The following is a 23336-nucleotide window of genomic DNA, read 5'->3' on the forward strand; positions in this document are numbered from 1 at the left end:
GACACATATTTACGGGTTGATTTAAACTGCTGCTTACTGTATTTTTCTGGTAAGTTCTAGAGAATGATGATGAAATACTGGAAGGATTTTGGTCTTGGGATTTTACGCTGAATTTAGAATATACAGAATTTGTGAATCAATTATTCACATCAATGCTTCTTTTCAAAACTCTGTTAACTTAATGAGCATCATCTGTTCAGTAAATTCTGCTTGCTGTTCATCTTTTTACTTTTCTACATTTTGGGTTGGTTTATTGCTCTCTAGGAAGCACAATTCTTTTTCTACCATTCTTCCAATTCCAGGAAGAGATAGCTGACAAATGTCCATGAAAGCATATGGGTCTTGGGTTTAGATTTGTTGTAAAACAAGTGATGTAGCTTCCTGTCCCCAGCACTGAGATCTTAGTCCCTGGCAGGTAGAACTGTTTCAAAAGGGTCTCTCATGTATAAGTTGCCTTCATCTCATTACTTGACAATAACCATAAGAAACCATATTCAATTATATTATCAAAAGGTTCTAAACTACATCCAAATTAAGTTATAGTAAATTGTTTATGCATGAAGAATTTCTTTTCATTTGCCCTAGTTGGCTTTCTCTAGCACTAGGAAATAAGTGTCTATGTGTTGAAACAAAATATGCTTCAGATTTTTGTCTAGACAGCCTTCCTTGGCCATGCAAATGCATCCTGTATAGAAGACTTGTTGTACCAGACCATTATTAGACCCAGGAGCTTTTCTTCATAGTTCTAATTAATGTCCTAATTGTGAACCAACAAGCTTTGGATTTTATAGCAACTTTGGGCTCTTGCAATTTATGAGCAATGGCCATGCACTTCTAAAGAGAATAAGCTCCAGGAAGAACACTGGTTACTGACTGGGAAAGCACCATTGATTAGGGATGAGTTAATTTCTGGAGCATGAGGATTGTAATACTGTTGAGTCCAAGTAGCATTAAAAAACTACTGAAAAAAAAAAACATACAGAAGCAAGCTGTTACTAATATTTTTTTCCCTTCCCATCCCCTCCCTTCTGCTCTTCTGAGATGAGAATGCATGCTGTATGACTCCAAAAGGATGCTGTTTGGAGAAAGATGTTTTTATTGCTTTCTATATCCCATTTATATACAACTTCTCCTGTGGAACTACACCAAATCGTCTTAGGTAGTTATTCCATCCTTTTATTCATTCAATATATATTTGCTTCTTCTTTGAGTCATTTCTAGACTAAGTGAACAAACTTCTGATGGAAATGAGTTTATTAAACTTATGCACAAGCTTTATTGCTTTTCACTCACTGAAACATCACTTATTTTAGGTTCAGAATAATGATATCAGAATAAGTCATGTCTTTATCTGCAAATGATAAAGGGAAAAATGGAAAGTGCTTAACTCCTTACAGGGCAAAAACTGAAGAAAAGCTTTGTGTCCCCTAATTTAACCAAGAATTATGTATTAATCCCCATTATAGTTATTAGCAAAGGGAGTCAATTTTGTAAATGTGTATTTGTGTCCATAATCAGGTTGGCTGACCAGAGGGTGACATCAGGAGCCTTCCCCAATCATTCTCCACCTTTCCTTTTGAGTCAGAGTTTTTCACTATACCCACCTCAATTTGCCTAGTGTAACTGGTCAATAAATCCAGAATCCTTTTATCCCAGCATCCCTAGTGTTGGAATTACAGGTTCAAAATACCTGGGTTTTGCTTTTTTAAAAAAATATTTGGTTTTCATTTGCTGTGTTTAATTTTTTATATGAGTTCTGAAAATTGACCTCAGTTTCCCTTGCTGGTGGAGACAAACACTTTACATACTGTGCGATCTCCCTATCCCAAAGGAAGTGAGTTTGTTAAGCGGTAAAGTACAGGGGATAGTAATTGATATTTTAAGATAAGTCAAGTTTGTAGACAAGTTTGTTTGTTCATTCAAAAATTAATGTCAATTACTGAGTACCTTGAATGGTGGAAAACATTAGTAAATCCAGTATTAGTTCTAGTTTAAATGAGAGACTTCTGGGGAGAAAAAAAAATGGGTCCTGACAGCCTTTAAAATAATCAGAGAAAATGAAACAATTTGGAGTTTACCCCAGGAAGAGATGGCTAAATAGTAACAATGATTGACTTGTGTGTATGAAAGACTTCAAAGATAGAGCAACAATATAAAATATGTGCTGACCATTGTCCAGGAAAAAAAAAACCTGATGTAGGGAGGGGAAAGAGGCAGAGGGGTTTGTTGGTGTTGTTGTTGGTGTTGTTGTTGTTGCTGCTGCTGCTGTTTGTTTTGTTTTGTTTGACAGACCAAAGACCTTCTAGGAGACACTAGAACACAAGGGGGTCCAAGGAAAGTTCTATATTTTCCATCCATGACATCTCTGAGAGGGGAAAAGATCAATCACTTCCACAGAAGATTTCCAAATTTATTCACATTGAACGTGGGTGAGATGTTATTATAAGGTTGAAAGAGAACTTCAAAGACTTTCTATCCTATTCCTCTGGGACAGACTGTGTGAATGACTGCTGAAAATAGCTGCTTGCCCCTTCCTTCAGAGAAACAGTTTACTCACTGTCCACGGGCAACGCATTGTGCTGTCTTCCTTTGTCCAGCTGCAGTGCTTATTGATATATGTCCTGGATGACTAGCAAAGAACACACCATGGCCTGCATACTAATAAGAGCTTGGCCTTAGAAATCAACAGAGAGATGGCTTTTCCAATCCCAGTGGAAGCTAGCGACTTCCTATACCTCTCGCAGGAATGAGAAGGAACATTGGCTTTCCTTTCTGGCACACTTGGAAACAAATTTATGCTGAAAACATATTCCCTTCAATGAATTAGAATAATTTCTAATTTCTTTTATTGGAAAAAGCCTTGTATAATTTAGGGTCAGATTTTTATGTGAAAAGGGCATGAGTTGGAACAGATGAATCGTCTGAAATTAAAAGTGAAGACAAGTCTGTTGGTGAGTTATAGTTACAGCTGTGTCTTCTGCAATCACCAATGACCATATAATTCATCATCTAAACTGGAACACTTTAGAGAGAAGAAAGGTCAGAGAGCTATTAATAATTACAACAGGACAGTAGCAATAAACTAAACCATCCCAAACTTGGGCACACAATTATCCTATTGTGAGCCAAATTGCACACACACACACAAATACACACACACACACACATGCACACACACACACACACATACACACACAGAGAGAGAGAGAGAGAGAGAGAGAGAGAGAGAGAGAGAGAGAGAGAGAACCTGAAGAGACCTCTTTAAAGTTACACCTTAAAACATTAGCTTCTCCAGTGCATGCTTAATTATCATGTGTGTGTGTGTGTGTGTGTGTGTGTGTGTGTGTGTGTGTGTGTGTGCTGTTCTTCTGTTAATGTTCTCCTGAATGTGCCATGGCACCTGTGCTAATGATTGAAGACATCTTTATGGAGTCATGGTTAATTTCTTCTCCCATGTGGGCACAGGGATGATGTAGTGCAAGGGATTGGTTCTCTCACATAGGAAGGATTTCAAGTTGGGGCCATCATTCTTTGGGTGTTCCCTCAATCTTAGCTCCATCTTTATTTCTGCACATATTGTAAGCAAGACAAATTTTGGGTTGAAGGTTTTATCAGTGGATTGATGGTCCCCTTCTTTCCTCTGGAACTCCCGTTTGGTTACAGGGGGTGGCTACTTCAGTCTCTATAACCCCCTCTGGTAGGCATCTCAGCTAGGGTTACTCCCATAGACTCCCCATACCCTCCCCTGTCGTAGACCTCCAGCTAGTCCCAGAGATGTCCCCCACTATTTTCTTATTCTTTTTTCCTTTTATTTTTATTAGATATTTTCTTTATTTATATTGAGTTTCCTCTCCGAAAATCCCCTATTCCCTACCCCTCCCAACCCACCCACTCCTACTTCCTGGCCCTGACATTGCCCTATACTGGGGCATAGAGCCTTCACAGGACCAAGGGCCTCTCCTCCCATGGATGTCCCCTAGGCCATTCTCTGCTACATATATTCAATCTCACTCCCAGCCCTCTCCCATACCCTCTTTCCCCACACTTGCTCACTATCCTGTTCCCTTCCTCACAATTCATTTTCATTGTGTATTACCCTCTTGCCTTAAAGCAGACATATCTACAAGGTATGTCTTATCTTGTAGATATATCTACAAGACATACCTTTTTTTGTGGGTGCAGTGAACTTTATTCATGGTATTCAAGAGAGTAGGGAGGGCTCTCTAGGCCCCTCCTGTTATGGGGATCTGGGATGGAAATTGTGAAGGAGATGCTCAGTGTTGGGGGCCGAGTTGGGATAGGGACTCCTCAGCAACCGAGAGCCTCTCTCTTGCTCTCAGTGTCTTTGCTGAGGAAGGTGGTCCAGGGTTTCTTACTCCTTGGAGGCCATGTAGGCCATGAGGTCCACCACCCTGTTGCTATAGTCATATTCATTGTCATACCAGGAAATGAGCTTTACAAAGTTGTCATTGAGAGCAATGCCAGCCCCAGCATCAAAGGTGGAAGAGTGGGAGTTGCTGTTGAAGTCACAGGAGACGATCTGGTCCTCAGTGTAGCCCAGCATGCCCTTCAATGGGCCCTCAGATGCCTGCTTCACCACCTTCTTGAGGTTATCACACTTGGCAGGTTTCTCCAGTCAGCATGTCAGATCCACAATGGATACATTATGGGTAGGAACACGGAAGGCCACACCAGTGAGCTTCCTGTCCAGCTCTGGGATGACCTTGCCCACAGCCTTAGCAGTACCAGTGGATGAAGGGATGATGTTCTAGGCAGCCCCACGGCCATCACGCCACAGCTTTCCAGAGGGACCATCAACAGTCTTCTGAGTGGCAGTTATGACATGGACTGTGGTCGTGAACCCTTCCACAATGCCAAAGTTGTCATGGATAATCTTGGCCTGGGAGGGGGGGCTAAGCAGTTGGTGGTGCAGGATGCATTGTTGGCAATCTTGAGTGAGTTGTCATATTTCTCGTGGTTCACACCTATCACAAACATGGGGGCATTGGCAGAAGGGGCGACGACGATGACCCTTTTGGCTCCACCCTTCAAGTGGGCCCCAGCCTTCTCCATGGTGGTGAAGATGCCAGTAGACTCCACGACATACTCAGCACAGGCATCACCCCATTTGATGTTAGCAGAATCTTGCTCCTGAAAGATGGTGATGGGCTTCCCTTTGATGACAAGCTTTCTGTTCTCGGCCTTGACTGTGCCCTTGAATTTGCCATGGGTGGAGTCATACTGGAACATGTAGACCATGTAGTTGAGGTCAATGAAGGGGTCGTTGATGGCAACAATCTCCACTTTGCCAAGTGGAGAGCAGACGGCAGCCCTGGTAACCGAGCACCCAATAAGGCCAAATCCACTCACACCAACCTTCACCATTTTGTTTACGAGTTGAGGCTGGCACTACACAAGAAGATGTGGCTTTCAGAGAGGAGCAGAGAGCTACAAGACATATCGTAAGGTAGACATATCTACATACAAACATAAGCACTTCAAGATTCACGTACTTTTTTCAGAACATTATACATTAACTCTTTTCTTATGACTATTCAAGTTTTTAATCAATTTTGTCCTATTTTAATAGAGTAATAATGTTTATTTATCCAGTTATTTATTCAACAAGTATTAGGGGGTGCTTGATAAAATTTCCTGGCACAGAAAGTTGTGGAGAAAGTTGTGAGAAAATCAGTGACAACACTAAGCCTTGTTGAGTTGCAGCTGATAGTAAGACAGAAGCTGATCTGTGAGTGCTAAAAAGCAATGGCAGCCACAGCAGTCACCCAACAAACTGGGGACAATGATGGGAAAGGTTGGGAGGAAGACTTCTCTGAGGAAAGGCCATTTGACTAAACATTCAAAAGGGATGAGTCATTTGAGACTCAGGACAAAAGCTCTCCATGGAAGATCAAAGTCAAGAGCTAAGAGGTAAAAATAAGACCTGAGTAACAGGAGAGAGAGAGAGAGAGAGAGAGAGAGAGAGAGAGAGAGAGAGAGAGAGAGAGAGNCAGACAGACAGACAGACAGACAGACCTGGGTTTATCAGTCCCTTGGCGTTACTTACCTTTCTCAGGGCCATGACAGAGCACCACACAGAAGCAGTTTGAGAGAGGACAGGTTTACTTGGACTCCTGGATTCAGGGAGATCTCAGTTCACTACAGTGAGGAAGTCATGATGGAACCCATTCATGCTGGAGGTTTCATGTGGCAGCGATTTATTTATACATGCTACAAACCAAGAAGCAGGGAACCTAAACTGGAACCAGAGCAGTTATGATATTCTGTCCCAGCAAGCAACAATAGTGACACAAGCTGGAGAAAATCATTTAAAACATCTTGTGGAAAATGTTTCAGATTTGAAATATTGAACTCCATTTCTTTGGCCTTTTTAACTCTTCAGCACCTCTGCTCTCCTCTCTTTGATTACTCTGCTCACCTTATACTGCCTCAAATAAATCAAGCATGCCCCAACCTCAGGGCCACTGCATTCGGGGCGTCTACAACTCTGAATGATTATTTTCCACATAGACTTATGCTACCTCTGCCCCCTGGGGATGCTGATGAAACACTGTTTCATCACTTTCTTCTTGCCAGTTATTACCATTACTATTATTATTATTACTATCACATGACTATATGCAAATTTAGTTAGTTCTAGCTTTAGTGTGCATTGATATTGCCAGGGAACCTTAATCATTTATAAATACTTAGATGAATGACCTATTTCATGAGCTAGAAAAATGGATCAGCACTTAAGAACACTGGCTGTTCTCCCAGAGGAGCCAGGTTTGATGTACAGTACTTGAAGGACTGCTCACAACAATTGCGAGCTGTAGTCCTAAGGGAAGATATGCTCTCTTCTATCCTTTGAGGGCACTCCATGCATGTGGTGAACACACTTACACATAGGCAAAATACTCAAACGATAGATAGATAGATAGATAGATAGATAGATAGATAGATAGATAGATAGATAGATAGATAGATGGCCTGTTTAAATACACAAACAGACTTTACTAACCTAGCAACCTGAGTTGTGTGATATTCGGTAGTACACCAAAAATTTAAGTCTTTGTAATTATTTGAGAAATCAAATGGCTGGAAATGGGCTACCATACAAATCTGGATAGTTATGAAATAGGTGCCATAGTTCTCAAGGAAAACATAGAAAAGAAGAGCTGACAAACCTTGGGTTGTTATTGTGAATGACTGTGGTCAATAAGAAAATGGCAGTGAAACCACAGGTCAAACATCTACCAAGAAAAATAAATGAAAAAAGTAGAAGTACATTTGTCAGTTCCAGAATACCTTTGAATCGCAGCCGAAGATTGTTATGAAATGTTTCAAGCTCTCAAGAAGACAACTTTTTTTAGCACTTGTTCAATGCAGTTAAATGAAAAGAAAACTGCTTCACAGAAGAGTAAGATGTATCAGTAAAATGGAAAAATGCTAAGAACCAGGATGAAAAGCTCACTGGGAAATGCAAGCAGATTTACAATGGCAACGTAGCTAAGCTACATGCAAGCTGCAAGAAAGACAGGATGAAGGAAAGACCAGAGGGAAGGAACGTCTGTAAATGTAAGTAACTCTATCCAGGTCACAGGACCCCACAAATCCAATTTCCTTCATGCTTCCTCCATAGTTTGGAATTCCTGAATGTAATTCTTTTTTCCCCTGGGCCTACAGTGCAAAGAATTGTGCCTCCACTTCACACGATGAAGCCCTAACCCTAACATAGTGGTGTTTGGAAACACAGCCTTCAGACCTAAAGTTAGATTGTGTCATGAGAGTGGTATCCTCACAACAAGATCTCCATAACCCTAGGAAGTAACTTGGTCTTCTTTATACCACATACTCGGTGAAGTTTTGTTCTGACAGTTGATAAGCAGATTAGCGAAGGACCTCTGAAAGTGAACAACATCCCAATAGAATTAAGCTATCGTATAACTGTTCTAGAAAGACAGCACATAAATGTGATGCAGTTTGTTAAATGAATCCCTTAGAGGAAGTGTGAGGAGTGTATGAAGTCTTGAGTGAAGGCATTATTGACAAGAGCCAAGGTCTCAGACCCATGGGAATTGTCAAAACCTTTCCTGGGTCAGGTTTGCAGTTGACAAAAGATTCTTCCTCTGGTCAGTGTAGATGCTGGCAGTGCACACAAAACCCAGCAACAGCAACTTCTGGCTCCCAGATGTTTATAGCCATACACTATTCCACCTCCTTACCTCCTTCCTTTCTTGTACTACAGTGTAGAACATAATAAACACACTGAGGTTCCAAATTGCTTACATAGTTGGTATCCCTCTATAATAGCAAGTACATCTCATCTGATGCCAGTTTTTCTGTATGTGTTTCTGTGTGTCTGTCTGTCCTTTATTCATTCCCTTGTCACCTTATTAATCAATCACTGGGGCTGTGTAGGGCACAATGTCACACATAGATTGAAGCTCCTTTATTGACATACCTACCTACTTGCCAAAAGAACTAAAGAGGGCCTCTCAGCTTCAAGCTAGATCAAGTGCTCTAATTCTGATGAGCCCTAACAACTGCCCACAATCTACGGGAACCTGGCCATGTACAATTAAAGTTATAGTGGTATTTCCTGGCGTTCTGGCACACCAGAAGTAATGCGCTGAGTTGAGTCACTCTTTGTGACTAACGGACACTGGTGACAGATTGGACTTTTCTATTATGAGCAGACGTTTTCCCTGCAGCTCCAACAATGGCTTAAACTAACAAGATCAATGATTCAAATGGACTTTCTTGGTTATAATTTGGGTCAGATAGGTTAAACCTTCTGGAAAAAAAAAGTACACAGGTACATACAGCTTTTGGAAACCTAGGAAGATCCAACTCTGTAAAGAAATTTTACTATCAGAAGAAATCAAATGTAGAGGTAAGCTGAGACGGTGCCAGAAGCCATATGGAAGATGGTAAAAACTAGCAGGTGAACTTCCCGAGATCATGGACGGTGAACTCCAATGAATGAGTGCTTTTCTGTCAAGGCCAAAAGGGGCTACATTTTATGAAAGAGTCCTGCTATTAATATGCCTTTCTTGTTATTATCAAATTTGAATAACAAACACTAGTTATTAATCCACCCTTTTGAAAAGATTTCTGCAGATCAACAAAGATGTACTGTCTTGTAGTGATGCTGTATAGACAAATAGATGATTTTTTTTCTGGTTTTTTGAGACAGGGATTCTCTGTGTAATCCTGGCTGTCCTGGAACTCACTTTGTAGACCAGGCTGGCCTCGAACTCAGAAATCCGCCTGCCTCTGCCTTCCGAATGCTGGGATTAAAGGCATGCGCCACCACGCCCAGCAATTTCTTAATTCTTAATGATGATCCTATAAGAATTCCTAAAATTATACTAGTGATTATTAAGCCCTTTCTAATAGGACTGCTTTTAAAGCCCTCTCTGATATGAAAACTGCAATTAGAACTCTGGTAGTCTTCATGTGTCATGAGTTAATTGCTTCTGAAATAGAAGCAGGCATTTACAACTTAGAACACATTCCAAGAAGTTGTAAAACAATTAACCAAAGGTTATAAAAGGGAACTAATGATTTATTGTAGGTGCAAGGACAGAAGATAAAATATTGACTGTGGTTTTTTTATACAAAGCTTCAATAACTTAGTCACAAGAGTTATGATTTTTTTAATTCTCAATGAACCTGTGGACTTAGTGATGGAAAATAAATGTCTAGTTAGATAACTACTCTTGATGGAACACATGTAAACATCTTTGTTTTAAACTTCTTATTCAATTTATGGTTTGGATTTATGTTGGAACTTTTAGTGGACTTTTGTACAGAAAAGAAAAAGGATGTTGTAAAAACTATGTGATCTATTTTCCTTAAAAAAAGATACAAAAAACTAGGAATGATTACATTAGAGAAGAAGGATAAGAAAGAAAGTTATTAAGATATTTTAAAAGCCAGCATTCAGCTCAGCTAAAGTTTAAAGGCCAGAGACCAAAAGTCTTTAAAACTATATCCGAAGACCCTCAGTCTTTAAAGGTATATCCAATGCTATGTCCTGCTTCAATTTATTCTACACCACACTGGCTCCCAGAAAGACAGCACGAGGAATCAGTCACAGAGAACAGGAACTTGTATTATTAACTGAAGTAAAATAAGAACTTTTTATAGATATGGTAACCTCCAAAGCATGAAGCAAAGCCATAGCTTTACCACCAGTCATGTTCTGTTCCCTCTTCTCATCTTGGATTTGTACTGTGAGAGGTGGAGGAGAAGAAGGTTAATAATCCCTTCCACCCTTCTCTGAGCAAATCTGTTTCCTCGTATACCACCAAGTTTAGGATAGGTAGGAGAGAAGGAAGAGGAATGAGGAAAAGCAACACTTTTCTCTATCACTTTGTTGACTCCTTGAGAGTAGAGTTGTTTTTTGAGAAGGTTGCTTGATCATCTACAGTACTTTTTGATTCTTAACAGAATATGTCATCCATTTCTTTGAGAATCGTAATTTATTAAAAATCAGTATATGTTGCACTTTTGTTCAGAAATCCATGGTTTCTCAAGCTATGGACTCAAAATATGACCAGATATCACAGAATTTAACACATGCATGTACACACACACACATGCACATGCACATTTTCACACACACACACACAAACACACACACGCATGCACACACCAGCATGTCTAGTCCAAGGTATATCTGTACATAAAACACTCTGGAATCTAAAAGTGGGTATTATTTCCTTTCAAACCCAAAGCTAAGTTCATTCATATTCAAATAGTTAAAAGATATCTTTTAATTATTCAATCATTCAACATATATAATTATTAAGTACTTATTGTGGTATAGAACTAATCTACTGGTGGATTGGTAACAGTATTGCTAAATAAAAATAAATGACAACCAGCTAAATTTAAGTTGCAGGTGAATACTAAATGTTGCAATGGGGATACTTGTAGTAAGAATTTGTCTTCATTGTCTATCATAAGTTCAAATTTAACTAGATAATTGTTAATTTAGCATAAATTCTTAATTTGTGCTAGCTATATCTGGCAAACTCAAATGGCCAATCCTTAAGCTATTTAATCACTTTACCTTTTGTTTAAGTTTTTACAACGTAACTAACTTCTAGGCATACAATGACAAGATAGGATATCTTTCTCTGGAACTCTGAAAAACAAACATTAATTGTAAAATACATGCAACCATGAGCCTTAGATGTGCTTCTAAGAAACCTCAAATTTTTAAGACTAGATACACAAAACATCCAAATCCTAGGTTGGACAAAAACAGTTTCATTTCTCCTATAACAATCATAAATTCTAGTGGTATTGGCTTTTCCTTTCATGTTATCTTAGTAACCAGACATTTGTTTGTCTCTCTCCAAATATGTATGTTAAATATACCTACCCACCTTTTATAGGGTAACTCCATTTAATCCATTTCCTAGATACTACATCACTTGCTATTAAATTAAAAGCCCAGTGCTGGGTATAGGTTACCTCTTTTGGAGGCATTGGTAAGTTGAAACTCTATATTATGTTGCTGTTGTTCATGGTTACTCTCCAGAAATTGATGGCCATATAATATTGCTGCAGATAGCACATACTTGAATCATAGGCCATTAGTCAAGCTGGAACTGACTGGAACCTTGTACTCTACCTGTTAATTTGTTTAGCACGGAGAGGTACGATGTATGCTACTGGGGGTGAAACATAATCTATTAGTCTTACATAACTGTGAACTCTATGAACTACAGTAACAACTGGCATGACAAGACAAAACCACTCATGTAATAGTGGCACAAATGCTATGGGAGTAATTATCAACTTTCTGGCTATATTTAAGGCCCATTCCACAAGATGGGACTCATATCCGGCACTGTTACTGAAGCTGAAAACTTGTAGCTAAACAGGTCTCAGTCCCTAAGGGAGAGCTTAATACTATTATTCTGCCAACTAGACGTGGTATTAAGTTGACTCCTAATGACTAATAGTTATCCACATAGAATCGTGCATCTTACAAGTATCATCAAAGAACTTTCTTTTTTCAGTAGCTAGCAATCAAGACATTCACAACTGTTCAAATAATAAGAGACTGTACACATGCAGATCTCAAGATTCAGGGATCTTCACAGAAGTGGGTAGAAGACAGAAAGGTTCTAAGATTGTAAGAGCCAGGGCTAGTAGATGACTATAGCAAACAACGGTTCTTGGCCACAAATGAAGTTGCTTAAGACACAATGATTGCAAGTGTAAGACCTTCCCATGATCAATCCAGACAAAATTCCAGCATGGAGGAAGGAAATAGTCATGAAGTCTCAATCACAGTTAGGGGACTATTGTTGACTGATGGCTGTTAGAAGAGGGAGAGTCGAATTTCTTTATGGATGAGGCTCCTGAGAGTCTACCATGATTCAATAGATGACGTTATACCCATTAACTGAAGTGAGTTAAAACAAACAAGCACATAAATTTGAAAGAACAGTTTAATGGGGAAGAATATGAAGGGAGAGCTAGAGAGTGAGTGGACTTGATCAAAACACTTTATATGAATATATGTAATTCTCAATAAAAATATTTTAAAGGAAAAATATAAGCCTTCATGTTGTGGTAGGAGGTGGGGGCTTTAAGATATGATAAAGTCATAGACTAATGCTTTAATGATTAAGATCATACTCTGGTCATGCATCCCAGAGACGTTCATGTGAGGATACTATTAAAGTTAGCCATTAGCTCCTAGCAGATGGCCATCATCACACTGTATCCTAGTCTCACCTACCCAGCCTACAGACTATGAGAAATAATTGCCACCTATCTATCACCTAGGAACACTGGGGAGATGTTTGAGTGGGGCTCTTTTGGGTTAATATTATATAAAAACAGCCCCCAAATACTCTATGGTGTTTTGTTATAGCATTTCATCTGGCATACTGGCCTCTCTGACTTTAGGCATTAAGAAATGTATGCTAGTTCAGGTACTCCCATGGGGCTGCCCAAATACATTTGGAATTTTTGCAGGTCACAGCTGTATTTCCCTCTTTTGGAGAACTATGTAATCATTATATATCCAGAATTCAATACTGCCCCTCCTTCAAAGTCAAGGTTGTTTCCTTGCTCTGAATTGCAGTGGAATTTTACCAGGATTGTTAGTATAATAAAGATATTGTGCTTTCTACTTCTCTAAGATTAAAATTCACAACCTGAATGGCAACTGAATGTGTTTGAATACCTCTTTCAGTCTATTATTTATTCTATTGGCAAAAGCATTATACATATTTTGAAATGCCATGTCTTTAAACATGTCTGTAATTGAGTAGTGATTGACTAAATATGATGAACATGCCATCATTTAAATTTAAGCTTTCAGTATTTCTATAAGGTGACTATATGCACATTCTTATGTTCTGATATCACATAGAGAATTATTGTAATGTATACTCACCCTGCTGTGCTACAGAACAATAGAATTAACCATTGCAACTCATTTGATATGCACTCACTGATAAGTGGATATTAGCCCAGAAACCTAGAATACCCAAGATACAATCTCCAAAACACAAGAAAATCAAGAAGAAGGAAGACCAACACGTGGATACTTCATTCCTCCCCAAATTAGGGAATAAAATACCTATGAAAGAAGTTACAGAGACAAAGTTTGGAGCTAAGATGGAAGGATGGACCATCCAGAGACTGCCCCACCCAGGGGTCCATCCCATAATCAGCCACCAAACGCAGACACTATTGTAATCTCAGCAAGAACTTGCTGAAAGGACACTGATATAGCTATCTCTTGTGAGGCTATGCCAGTGCCTGGCAAATATAGAAATGGATGCCCACAGTCATCTATAGGATAGAACACAGAGACCCCAATGGAGGAGCTAGAGAAATTACCCAAGGAACTGAAGAGGTCTGCAACCCTATAGGTGGAGCAACAATATGAACTAACCAGTACCCCCTGAGCTCATGTCTCTAGCTGCATATGTAGCAGAAGATGGCCTAGTCAGCCATCATTGGGAAGAGAGGCCCTTTGGTCTTGCAAACTTTATATGCCCCATACAGGGGAGCGCCAGGACCAAGAAGTGGGAGTGGGTGGGCAGGGGAGCAGGGTGGGGGGAGGGCACAGGGGATATTCGGGATAGCATTTGAAATATAAATGAAGAAAATATCTAATAAAATAATTGTTTTTAAAAAAAGAATTAACCTTTGCTATCAAAGAATGCCCTGGTGTTATTCTAGTTCCAGAAGAATGACACCATTTTCAAGCATGTCATTGAGTACTGAAGTGGCCAGGCTGAACGATCAACCTAAATATTAATCATAATAAATATTACTATATATAATATATATTATACCACAGGTTGAGGTCTCCCTCCCCATTCCCCCAATTTGTCTCAGTCTCTAATAGGCTTCTGCTCTCAAAGTCTCTCAGTGTAACAATTTTTCCTTACATTTGTGATAGAAATCCTGCAATCTTGACTCTCTAGGCTGGGCTTACTTCATTTCACATTCTGTCTTTCATGTTCCTGCATGATGTCTCAAATGACAAGATCTCAGTATCCAGGAAGGGGAGTTAACTTGAATTCACATTAACAGATGAAAAATATCAGATGAAGAAAATGTTTTGCACATACCGATGCTGTTATCTCTTCAAGCTCCTGAAGAGTTCTAGGAGTGCACAGCTCCTGATCATTGCTGGGACCTGTGCTCACAGACAACCCAATTCTGTCACTTGTTATTATGTGTGTTTTAAATGCTCCTAGAAAAACTTGGGTGTTAAGCTTGGCTCCAGCTGATAGATCTAGAGCTACTGGAAGGCAGGAGAAATTTTAAGACAAAAGCAAGGCCAAGTTTTAGGAAGTAGGTCATTGGGAGCATGTCTTTGAAGGTCATATTAGGACCCCCATGAATGTAGTGCCACGCTCTCTGACTATAAACCATTGCTCAGTGTTCTAAGAGCCTGAAAAGAAAGACAGAAAACAAATGTGCAGAGTTCCAGATCCTTCTCTTGAGTCTATCAGGCTCTACTATGCTCCTGGTGGCTTTACTAAATGTGAGCACAAACTATTTTTTATATTAATTCAAAAGAACCCCATTCAAAAAGCCCCCCAGTTGATTTTACAGTGTAAATTTGAATTATTTTCCTATCACCTCAGCATTTCTTGATTCCCTAGTGATACAATCACCTATTTAAAACTTATTTCTCAGTCCAGAATTTGGTAATGTGGATTGTACACTGTTGCAGGAAACATTAAAAATGCACCCCCCAACTCCCCAGAGGGGCTAGGCTGCGTGCTTCTGCGCTCTTGTGCTCCTGCCACTGCTGACAGCTCTCTCTAGCTAGGACCCCACAGCATCTGGCTTGCTTGTCCCAGGAGCCACTAGTTCCCTCTAGTTCCCTCTCTGCTATAACCTTCTATAATCTGCAGTCCCACATTCCAGTAACCAAATTGAACTGCCAAATTCATTAGAAATCACAATACCCAGTAACCCTGTAGAATTAAAACTCTTAAAGCTTGTAGTTAACCAATCAGATGTACGTTTTTATGAACTCACAATTTACAGGATGCCAATACAATAATTTCAGAGCTAATTGGTAACGATAAAAGCTTTATCCCAATTAATCTAACCTTGTGATATCATCACATTGGCCTCCATTCATTCTCTCTCTAGTCTGTCTCTCTCTCTCTCTCTCTCTCTTACACACACACACACACACACACACACACACACACACACCCCTTGGCTCCATTACCGTTCATTATCCAAACTAAATTGCCCTATCAAACAGAAATGCTTTGCTGTTTAATAAGAAGAACTTGCATTTTTCTCACCAAGGAAACAGTTTCTGGAATTAAATATCTTCAAAGATAATAACACAACTAAGATGAATGCAATTTTGAATACTTGTGTATATGATAAAATTCATGAAAATACTCAGAAACTCAAGCACTGTGGACCACAGTTTTTTGTTTGTTTGTTTATTTGTTTGTTTGTTTTGCTGACTGCAAGCAAATGTGAACTTTTCACTAATTAAGTGGTTAATATTGTTTCAACAAATGAGATTTGATTATAATACTTGCTTTTCATGTGTCCTGAGAAGGCTCTCCAAGTGGCAAGTTACCAGTCACTCGTTTCACACTGCACATTTTCTTCTTCCTGTTGCGATTTTTGTGATGCATGGTGAGTATTCCAAGAACATAACTACCAACTCATGTGCTCTTAGAATTTGTAGGAGTCTATTTTCTCCCTAAATTGATTGCACTTTGGATAGAATCGTGCTGACCCTGAGCAGATAAAAAGGAGGGTATGGGAGCGTCCTGCTGACCTCCTCAGTGGCTATTTAAGGTAAAATGCATTGCTCTGGAGTTCAGGATAGCCACTGAAAACGCTAATAAAATAATGCACCATGTTTTGGGAGGTGATTGATGTTTGCAAATAGATCCTAACGGCCATTCCATAAAGAAAGGCATAAAGATTCTGCAAATGGGTTCTCTTCTTTTTCTTCCTCCTTAAAACATCAGCCTCAGAGAAATCACCTTTCCTTTATGCTGTTCTGTTCTACCTTAAAACATTGCAAGGAAAGGAAGCTAGCATCTCCAATGTATATTAGCAACCAACATCTTTTCTGATGAGCATGTTACACACGGCCAAGATTGCCTCCAATTGGAGTCTGTAAGCCCAGGATTCAATGTAAAAGAACAGCAGGAGACAAATGAAATAATTGCCCACCATTGCTTTATTAAAGATTGGGGCAGCTGGAATCATTGCAAAGCAAGCATATCTAGCCCCTGGGAATGGCTGAAGATCAGCACTACAAGCGCTAACATAATGGAACTGGATGAATATATTTTCTTCTTTCAATCACAGCATCAATAATATATTTTGCTTTATTCTAACACAGGCTGCTGGGGAACATCAAAACAAGAGAAATTCCCTGTAAACAATAAAATCCAAAGTGAGGTCAGCTTTAGCACTCTCTGCTGGTTGCTGCAGTTTGAATATTCCCCTTTTTAATCATGGATAATTTCTTCCACTGCACAGTGGTCCTGCTAGTTCACAGAAGATAGAATCTGTGTTCTTGTACTTGGAGGATTACTTACAGTGAGTCTGGTGGGATTTGGTTGGTAATGTTACTTTTCTGTTACTTGTTGCTGAAGGAAAGAAAATATTGCCCTGTTTTCTTTCCATGTATGGTGGTAAGCCAGAAAAAAAAAAATGAATCAGACCATTTTTTTTTCAATTAGAGAGAAATAAGAATTAAAATGGGGGACAGTGGTTACACTTTGTGAGATTAGGAGAGAGACCTGAGTCCATGGCTAATATTTCAAATGTGTATCATGTTCTTGCAATAATTTTATATCTTTGTAAGGATGCCTCCCCAAGTTATCCTCCTAATAGCAATGTTATTACATTGCCCCCCTACAAATTAGTAGCATAAACTGGACATCTGTTCAACCCATGTCTTGTATGATCTGTCAGACTTGACCTTAGACATCCTTGGCCATTTACTACAGGGTATTTGGTTGATGTGAAAGAAGCCAGATACTATGTTGTACTGGGGGAGAACACAAAATACAGGTTCAGACCTTATCTCTGCTGCCAACCAGCTGTGTGATTCCCCAAAAAACACTGGACTGTGTGGGCTTCAGTTTCCCCATAAATTAAATAAAAATCAGAATCATGATTGCCTTGGAGAACTATTAGAAATATTAAATGAGTTAGTATTTATGAGTTACTGAGAACGGTACCACACAAATTTAAAAGTCACTATTAAAACAAGTAGCCAGAAGCCAAAACTAATATCCTTCTAGGAGGAACTGTGACATCTCCAACTTCAAATCTGCTCTGTTTGTTTGTTTTCTCAGAACTGAGGAATCTTCCAAGCTCATCTAGGCTAATATCAGACAATTTATGTCCAATGCTTGTTTCTGGGAGGCCCTAAAGCATCTGGTCTCTCAGATTATCCAGTATTTGTGATTTGATAGCATCTTAGCCATGGCAGCTGGTGTCCTGCTGGGTGAATATTTTTCCATGCACTGATACAGAACATCAGGATTCAAGGCAGGTGCAGGTGGATATCTGCAGGTGCTGGTGGATATCTGCAGGTGCTGGTGGGTATCTGCAGGTGCTGGTGATATCTACCTCGCTGCAGGTTGGGAGTATGGAGTCAGTTGCAGAAAGACATGAATTAGGGGCAATAATAAACTATGACCTACTGAAAATCCCTGTGAAACACCAGGGTAGGATTATATTTGTTATCCCCACCTAAGGCTTCCTGATTCAAAAGGGGTTTTTGAAGGATTACTCCATGAGCTATTTTCAGCTTTGCAAATAGCCTAGTGGAAAACTTGCATTCACTTAAGATAACACTCCCAGGGCTTCTGGAAACATTAAGTTTTGCTATTTGATTGGTTGTCTGTCCAAGCCCAGCTGGAAGAGAGGATACTTTATCACTTTCCTGTAGTGACACAATCAGTGACAACCAGTCTTGCCCCGATGAAGAATTCTGAATACTAATTGCATATGTCATTGGTGGTAAGACATGAGGGAAACAATTGGAAGATTACCAAAGGAAAAGTATCTCTTTTAGAAAAAGCCTTTCTGAGTACAGAACCCAGTGAAGAAAAGAAAGGGATCCCAGATAACAAAGAGGTTCAGTTACTGTCCCAGGGCACTGTTAGGCCTCTCTCAGCTCTAGACTATACCATCTTTTAATTCCAATGAGCCAAATAGGACACAGAAAATGAAGATAAGATCAATAAAGTTTAGATGAGGGAGGAAATGTGAACTCTACTAAAGGAGGGAAATATAAAGACTAGCTACAAATACATATGAAAGTGGCAAAACATAAAGAAGTTTTACTTTCACTCAGAGAAAGTTGAGAAGTCACAATAACAAATGAGGACAATGATTTCTAGGGATAATTACTGCCATGACAGAAAGAATTACTGTGACAAAGTTACTGATATGAGCTGAGAGCTAAAAGGAACATTTGTATAAAAAAATAAGCAAGTACCTATTTCTCAAATGAAGATCTCAGAGCCCTTGAGGCTGGCATCTCTAGATTGGGTTGGAAGACATCATTAATGGTTAGGAAATGTAAAAATGAAAAAAACTGTATGTACAAGACTTATTCGGGGAGGTAGGAGAGAAGCCCAGAGGGACAGGAGAATGAATAGATATATGCAGCAGTGAGGAGTCGGGAGCAGGAGGAATCAAAGACACAAAGGGGATGATGTTAACTGAAATGCCCAACAGCAAGGACATAGAACCTGAAGAGACCACCTCCAGTAGATTGACTGGTGAGGCCCCCTCACCATGAGGGGCCACCCATCCATCTCAAAATTTTTAACCCAGAATTGCTCATATCTAAAGGAAATGCAGGGACAAAAAATAGAGCAGAGACTGAAAGAAAGACCATACAGAGACTGTTCCACCTTGGGATCCATCCCATGCACAGATACCAAAACCTGAAATTACTGCTGATGCCAAGATGTGCTTACAGACAGTAGCCAGGCATAGCTGTACTCTGAGACTTTGCCAGGTGGGTTGGTAGGGGGCATCCTCTTAGAGGGGAAGAGGAGGGAAATGGGGTGGGGAGATTGTAGATTAGGGACTGGGAAGGGGGACAACATTTGAAGTGTAAATAAATAAAATAATAAATTAAAAAAGTGAAAAAAGAATAGAATAAGATAAAATTTATACTATTCAATAAACTAAATGACAAGTTCAATTCTGTGTTTCATCTGTAAGACCCCACCTATTTGTGTCTTAAAATACAACAACAATGACAATAGTAGGGTATCCAGAAGATGAAAAGCCACACTAAACAGCAGTGATACATTGTGAGGGTCAGAACAAAACTGGAGGGATCATACTGAACATGGGATCTCAGCAGATGGATTGAACTTGCCCAGGTGAAAATGAACTCTGAATAAATTATTACAGTTAATGTGTCAAAATCATCGAGTGCAGAGTACTTGTAAAGTTGAAAGGGCATCATCTGGGGATTCACTAAGACTCTTGCAATTTATGTTTCTTTTGTTTGCAATCCAGAACTTCCACGTTAGCCAGAAAAGGAAAAGAAAGTAACTAAATATGTATTATATCCCAGAAGAGTGTTTCTACCACTTCATTAGCTAGAAAAAAAAAAAAAAAACAGCAAAGGAACTCAAAAATAGAATTCTTGCTTAATACCTTGCAACAGTTTCTGCAATGTTGCAAATACTCTCCCTCTGAATTGCAGAAATTAGTGGACACTCATCAAGTGTCTAAAATGACTATGGCTTTGGCATATTGATCAATGGAATTTAATCAAAGACCCAGATGTAAATCCATGTACCTATGGACACTTGATTATTGACATAGTCCAGAAATACACACTGAATAAAAAGGACAGCATCTTCCACAAATGATGTTGCTCAAACTGGATGTGTGCATGTGGAAGAATGCAAATAGATTCATATTTCTCATCCTGCAAAAAAAAAAAGGGGGTGGGCAAGTCAAAGTGAATTGAAGACCTCTACATAAAACTAGATACACTAAACATGACAGAAAAAAAAAAGTGAAGAATAGCTCAGAGCTGATCCTGTGCCACAGAGCTACACACAAATTACCTCCAGGAGAGAGCTGGTCTCCCAGGAGTGCAGAAAAACCAGTGAGCACAGGTAAGACGACCACATCTCTTCAAATTCCTGGCCCAAGAGGGACTCTTCCAGAGCCATCAGGACACAGGAAACAAGGATTAGCTGGGGACAGGATCCTTCTGGTTTCTGTCTGCACCCCAAAGCTGAACATCTACCACAGATGTCCATACCTAAATTTCTCCTGGAGAGTATTGTCTGCCAGGAGTACTGACACACAGGCTTGCAGTCAAGCCACAATCAGAGACAGCAAGACACCAGAGTTATCCAGACGGTGAAAGGCAAGGGCAAGAACATAAACAACAGAAACCAAGGCTACGGGGCATCATCAGAATCCAGTTCTCCCACCACAGCAAGCCCTGGTTACCCCCAACATACCAGAAAAGCAAGACTCTAATATAAAACACATTTCATGATGATGATAGAGGACTTTAAGAAGGACATGAATAACTCCTTTAAAGAAATACGAGAGAAGACAGGTAAACAGGTAGAAGACCTTAAAGGGGAAACACAAAAATCCCTTAAAGAATTACAGAAAAGCACAATCAAATAGGTAAAGGATCCAAACAAAACCATCCAGGATCTAAAATGGAAATAGAAACAATAAAGAAATCACAAAGGGAGACAACTCTGGGGATAGAAAACCTAGGAAAGAGATCAGGAGTCATAAATGAAAGCACCAACAGAATAAACGAGAATCTCAGTTGCAGAAGATACTGTAGAAAACATTGATACAACAGTCAAAGAAAATGAAAAATGCAAAAAGCTCCTAATTCAAAACATCCAGGAAATTCAGGGTACAATGAGAAGACAAAACCTAAGGATAATAGGTATAGAAGAGAGTAAAGATTCTCCACTTAAAGGGCCAGTACATACCTTCAACAAAATTATAGAAGAAAACTTCCCTAACTTAAAGAAAGAGATGCCCATAAACACACAAGACATCTACAGAACTCCAAATAGATTAGACCAGAAAAGAAATTCCTCCTGTCACAAAATGATCAAAAGACCATGTACTGGCTGGTTTTGTGTTTCAACTTGGCATAGGCTGGAGTTATCACAGAGAAAGGAGNTTCAGTTGGGGAAGTGCCACCATGAGATCCAGCTGTGGGGCATTTTCTCAATTAGTGATCAAGGGGGAGGTCTCCTTGTGGGTGGTGCCATCTCTGGGCTGGTANCAAGGGGGAGGTCTCCTTGTGGGTGGTGCCATCTCTGGGCTGGTAGTCTTGGATTCTATAAGAGAGCAGGCTGAGCAAGCCAGGGGAAGCAAGCCAGCAAAGAACATCCCTCCATGGCTTCTGCATCAGCTCCTGCTTCCTGACCTGCTTGAGTTCCAGTCCTGCATCCTTTGGTGATAAGTGGAAATGTGTAAGCAGAATAAACCCTTTCCTCCCCAACTGCTTCTTGGTTATGATGTTTATGCAGGAATAGAAACCCTGACTAAGACAAATTGGTACTGGGAGTGGGATATTGCTGTGATAGGCCTGACCATGCTTTTATTTGAAAAAATGTGAATTTTGGGACTTTGGATTTGGAATGTAGTAGAATGGGGCTCAATGGGTCATCCTTTTAGGAATATGGAAGACTTTGTTGCTGAGAGTAACTTGAACTGTGTTGGCCTGGCCCAAGAGATTTCAAATGAGAAGAATTTCAGAATGTGGCATAAAGACTGTTTTGTGGTATTTTGGTGAAGAATATGGCTACTTTTTCCCTTTTCTGAAAAGTCTCCCTGAGACTAAGGTGAAGAGACTCAGATTAATTGGATTGACAAAGGAAGTACAGTGAAGAAGATGGAGGCCTGGCTTGTGAAATTTCAGAGGGAAGATTAAAGACTCTTTTCAGGGCCATTGCTGTTTTAATTGTGAAGATTCTGTGGTTTTGGTTAGCTGGTGCTGAAGAATCAGCTGAAATTAACAAGATATCAGAACTACTAAAGCAAAACCTTTGCATTACTGAGACTATTGACACTGGTTAGCTGGAGCTAAGAAATTAGTGATGATTAAGCAGAGACCAGCAACTCTGAGGTGACATCTTTTGGTAAGTGCTTTCTGAGAGCACAGAGGCTGTGTTCCAGAGATAGCCAAGGTTATACCTTGTGCTGTGGCTGGACTTGGTAATGTGTAAGAGTCACCAAGGTGGTACTGGTTTGAAGGCATGAAGGGGTCATGAAGAGCAGCTCAGACTCAGCACTGTGGGAGGCCATGGAAGGCCATTGGTGAAGGTGCAGCCTCAGTTGCAATTGATGACCCAGGACTGAAAGGGTCATGCAAAGGAGTTGAGGCTTAGCATCTGTGAGAGGCTATTGGTGAAGCCTAGTTACAGTGAAAGATAGCACTGTTTTGCAGATGCCAGTACCATGAATGACCACCAAGAACAACAGCAACAGTGGAGTACAGGCAGCTGAAGCCTAGAAGATAATGTGTGTCCTACAAAGGGCAAGGCTGGAGAAGTGACCCAAGCCATTGAAGGAGCCCAGAAGATGGTGAATTGGATCCCAGACACTGGATGGTTGGATTCTGATTTTGCTTTTCATTGTGACTATGCACTGATATTTTTCCCTCTTGAAGGAAGAAAGTATTTTAGTGGAGCCCACAGTTAGTTTACTTTTAATTTAATTTAGAGTAAAAAGACTTTGAATTTTAAAAGATATTTGACATTTTAAAGGGATTGAAATTTAATATACAAGACTGTGGGACTTTT

At 39.8% G+C, this 23336-nt stretch overlaps 1 pseudogene; it reads right to left on the reverse strand.

The window, feature by feature from the left end:
• Positions 1–4372: 4372 nt before the first annotated feature.
• LOC110318161 lies at positions 4373–5397 on the reverse strand (annotated as a pseudogene).
• Between the last annotated feature and the right edge of the window lie 17939 nt (positions 5398–23336).

This window comes from Mus pahari, chromosome 3 (genome assembly GCF_900095145.1).
Source record: "Mus pahari chromosome 3, PAHARI_EIJ_v1.1, whole genome shotgun sequence".
NCBI classification, from domain to species: Eukaryota; Metazoa; Chordata; class Mammalia; order Rodentia; family Muridae; genus Mus; species Mus pahari.